General features: G+C 41.0%; 1 pseudogene; it reads left to right on the top strand.

The window, feature by feature from the left end:
* The first annotated feature begins 335 nt into the window (after positions 1-335).
* LOC123240000 lies at positions 336-3,966 on the top strand (annotated as a pseudogene).
* The last annotated feature ends 558 nt before the right edge of the window (positions 3,967-4,524 follow it).

The following is a 4,524-nucleotide window of genomic DNA, read 5'->3' as shown; positions in this document are numbered from 1 at the left end:
AGAAGAAAAAATTGAAGGAATTAGAACAGGTAATAAAGAAACAAAATTATCACTCTTTGCCTATGATAAGATGGTATACATAGAAAAGCCTAGAGAATCAAATAAAAAATAGTCGAAATAATTAACAACTTTAGCAAAGTAATAGGATATAAAATAAACCCCCAAAAAATCTTCAACATTTTTGTATATTACAAACAAAGCTCAGTCAGTAGTAATAAAAACGAAATTCTATTTAAATTAACAGTAGAACACACATTATAGCACACCCAGCATGGTGGTTTGCTTGTGGCACTTTCACTCTTCCCAGGAGCAGAAAGAAGGAGAAAGTCAGGAAGATGCCTGGGTGGGCCAACAAGCCCTACCAGGCCAAGTATGCAAAAATTTGGAGCACCTCTTGCAAGAAATGCAGGAAGAGCATCACCAAGGACTCACTCCACCTGGCCATTATGGTACAGTCACCCATGTTTGATGGGAAGATCCAAAACTGGCATCACCACACTTGCTTCTGGAAGTGTATGCTTATCATCTCTCAGGCTGAGATGAAGTGGATAGGTTCTTGGAACTGCAATGGGACATATAGCAGAAAATTCAGAAAATTAAGAAGACCATCAAGACCAGAGGGATGAACAAGAGGCAAAGGTGGGAGTCAAGATGGAGGGGGCAAAGGGGAGAAAACCTTACAGCAGAGTATGCCAAGTTCAATGGGATTGCTTGCAAGGGGTGTCAGCAGAAAATATAAAAAGGCCAGGTATGGTTGTCCAAGAAAACGATTGATATAGAGAAGCCACAACTGGGGATGATTGACCCCTGATACCACCAAGATTTCTTAGTCAAATGCCAAGATGAGTGGTATTCCTGTCTCAATACATTGCTAGCCAGCTCAAAGGATTCAGTATTCTGCAGCCAGAGGACAAGGAGACCCTCAAGAAACAGCTTCCAACAATCAGAACTGAAGGGAAGAGGAAAGGAGATGATATGGACGGAGATGATATAGCTAAGAAGAAACCTAAGAAAAGGACAGAGAAAAGAAGCTAGAAAAGCTCTTTAAGACACAGATGTCAATTGTAGCATCAAAGACAAACTTAAGAAATTCTGCTCTACCAATGACCTGAGGAGCTGCTGAAAGCAGGAAGTGCTTTCTGTTGACTTGGCTATATTGGACAGAGTAGCAGATGGGATGGCTTTTGGAGCCCTTCTTCTCTGTGAAGAATGTAAGAGACAGTTTGTCTTTGAAAGTGATACATCCTACTATTCTGGAGAAATTACTGCCTGGACAAAGTGTAAGGCCAAAACACAGACTCCCTCCTGGAAGGAGTGGATCATCCCCAAAGATTTCTGTGAAATCTTATCTCAAAAATTTTAAAGCAAAAAGCCAGACCAAGCATTTTCCCCAGAAGTTAATGTCCCATATTCAAAGCCCCACCCACTGTGAACTCCTCTGCCTGGCCAGATAAGCCATTATCCAACATGAAGATTCTGACTCTGGGTAAGGTTTCCAGAAAAAAGGATGGAATAAAAAATATAATAAAGGAACTTGGTGGGAAGGGGAGCTGTGGGGGAGGGGGAGCTGACAGGAACAGCTAAGAAAGTTTCCCTCTGTCTTAGTACAAAAAAGGAGGTTGAAAGGATGAATAAGAAAATGGAAGAGGTCAAAGAAGCCAATGTGCTTGAAGTATCAGAGGATTTCCTCTAGGATATCTCTGCTTCTCCCAAGAGCCTCCAAGAGCTACTGTCTCTGCATATCTTATCCTCCTAGGGCACTGAAGTAAAGCAAGAACCTTTTGAAGTGAAGGCAGGAGGGAAGTTGGGCCTTTCTTCCAAGAAAAGCAAGGGCCAAGTCAAGGAGGAGGAAGGGACCAGCAAATCAGAAAAGAAAATGAAATTAACACTAAAAGGCAGAGCAGCTGTGGATCCTGACTCTGGGCTGGAGAATTCATCTTACTTAAAAAAAAAAAAAAAAAAGGAAAAATCTTTAGTTCTACCCTAAGCCTTGTGGACATTGTTAAAGGGATCAACTCATATTATAAGTTGTAGCTCCTAGAAGATGATAGAGAACTCAGGTACTGGATTTGTAAATCTTGGGGCCAATTGGGCACTGTGATTGGCAGCAATAAACTGGAACAGTTCTCATTCAGGAAAGATGCCATTGATCCCTTTTATAAGTTCTATGAGGAGAAAACTGGGAACTCTTGGCATTCCACCAACTTCACTCAATATCCCAAGAAGTTCTACCCCCTTGAGGTTAACTGGGTAGGATGAAGAAGCTGTGAAGAAGTTGACTGTCAGTGCCAGTACCAAGTCAAAACTCCCTAAACCAGTTAAGAACCTCATCAAGATGATTTTTAATGTGGAGAGCATGAAAAAGGCCATGGTGGAATTTGAGATTGACCTTCAGAATCTACAATTGGGAAAGCTGAACAAGAGGCAGTTCCAGAATGCACATGCAATCCTCAGCTAGGTACTACAGGTGGTTTCCCAGGGTGAAAGTGACTGTCAGATTCTGGATCTCCCCAATCCCTTCTATACCCTAATCCTTCATGACTTTGGAATGAAGAAGCCTGTACTCCTGAAAAAACATTGATTGTGTGCAGACCAAAGAAGAGATGCTGGACAATCTACTGGATTGAGGTAGCATGTAGTCTACTCCATGGTGGGTCTGAATATGGCAGCAAGGATCCCATTGATGTCAACTATGAGAAGCTTAAAACTGATATTAAGGTAGTTGACCATAATTTAGAAGAAGCTGATATTAGGCAATATGTTAAGAACAGAACACACACGCTACTACTCACAATGCCTACAACTTGGAAATTACAGATATCTTTAAGATTGAATGTGATGAGCTGCGCTTTTTGTGGTGGCAAAAAACTGGAAAATGAGGGGATGCCCTTCAATTGGGGAATGTCTGAACAAATTGTGGTATATGCTGGTGATGGAATACTATTGTGCTAAAAGGAATAATAAACTGGAGGAGTTCCAGGCGAACTGGAGAGACCTCCGGGAACTGATGCAGAGTGAAACTCCAGAAGAACATTGTACACAGAGACTGATATACTGTGGTAAAATCGAATGTAATGGGCTCCTGTACCAGCAGCACTGCAATGACACAGGACAGCTCTGATGGGTTTATGGAAAGGAATGCTACCCACATTCAGAGGAAGGACTGCAGGAGAGGAAACATATAAGAAAAACAACTGCTTGAACGCATGGGTTGAGGTGGACATGATTGGGGATGTAGACTGGAAACTACCACACCAATGCAACTATCAACAATTTGGAAATAGGTCTTGATCAATGGCACATGTTAAAACCAGTGGAAATACGCATTAGCCATGGGGGGAGGGGAGCTTGGGTGGTGAAGAGGAAAGCAAGAGCATGAATTATGTAACCATGTTAACTTTTCTAAAAAATAAATATTAATAAATGTTTAAAAAAAGATTGAATGTGATGGGGAAAGCCAATGTTACAAGCCCTTTAAAAGCTTCATAACTGGCATTTGCTGTGGCACACATTATGGGCCTCCAACTATGCTGGAATCCTCTCAGGGTGTGTGAGTTGTTCCACCTGAAGCCCCTGTGACTGGTTACATGTTTGGTAAAGGAATCTACTTTGCTGACATGGTTTCTAAGAGTGCCAATTACTTCCACACATCTCAGGGAGGCGCAATAGGATTAATCCTCTTGGGAAAAGTTGCCCTTGGAAACATGTATAAGCTGAAGCATACCTCTGACATCAGCAAGTTACTCAAGGGCAAGTACAGCATCAAAGGTTTGGGCAAAACTACACCTGATTCAATGGCCAGTATCACTCTTGATGGTATGGTAATTCCCTTAGGGACTGGGATTTCATCTGGTGTTAGTGAAACCTGTCTACCATGTAATGAATATATTGTCTATGACATTGCTCAGGTAAATCTTTAAGTAACTACTGAAATGGAAGTTCAACTTCAAGAGCTCTCTGTGGTGAGCCACCAGCACATCCACAATGCTTCCAGTGACTGTAGCATGGAGCTGCCCAGTAGGCTTGTCTCTCAGTGACCCTTTCAGGAATATCAAAAGAGCTGAATTGCAGACAATTGTTAATGTACTAAATCTTCTCCATAGGGATTTTATATAAACAAATGCCCATATGTTGAAAAGATTTTTTCTCCCCAAACTGAGTCTCTGGGTTTCTTTTTGTCTTTTGAGATTTGACTCCCTATCCACCCAAGTTCCGGGTGTACCTGGGGCATAGCGGATCTCCTGTAACTGACAGATGAGGAAAAGTTGGAAGAAAAATGTTTTGACACAAAATAGGCATGGGGGGATGGATTTTTAGAAAGGGAAATTAAACTGTGATGTTTACATTATTAGATTTCAAAGAAAAAATAAAGTGCTTCTGATTCTAAACAAAAACAACTAATTAAATAAATAACAGTAGTTATGGGAGTCTATCTGCCAAAAGAAACCAAGCACTGTATTAACTTACATACAAAACACTTTTCACACAAAGTCAGACCTAAATAAATTGAAAAATATTGATTAC

The sequence above is a fragment of the Gracilinanus agilis genome, chromosome 3, assembly GCF_016433145.1.
Source record: "Gracilinanus agilis isolate LMUSP501 chromosome 3, AgileGrace, whole genome shotgun sequence".
Taxonomy (NCBI): Eukaryota; Metazoa; Chordata; class Mammalia; order Didelphimorphia; family Didelphidae; genus Gracilinanus; species Gracilinanus agilis.
This window is presented reverse-complemented; position numbering and strand designations above follow the sequence as displayed.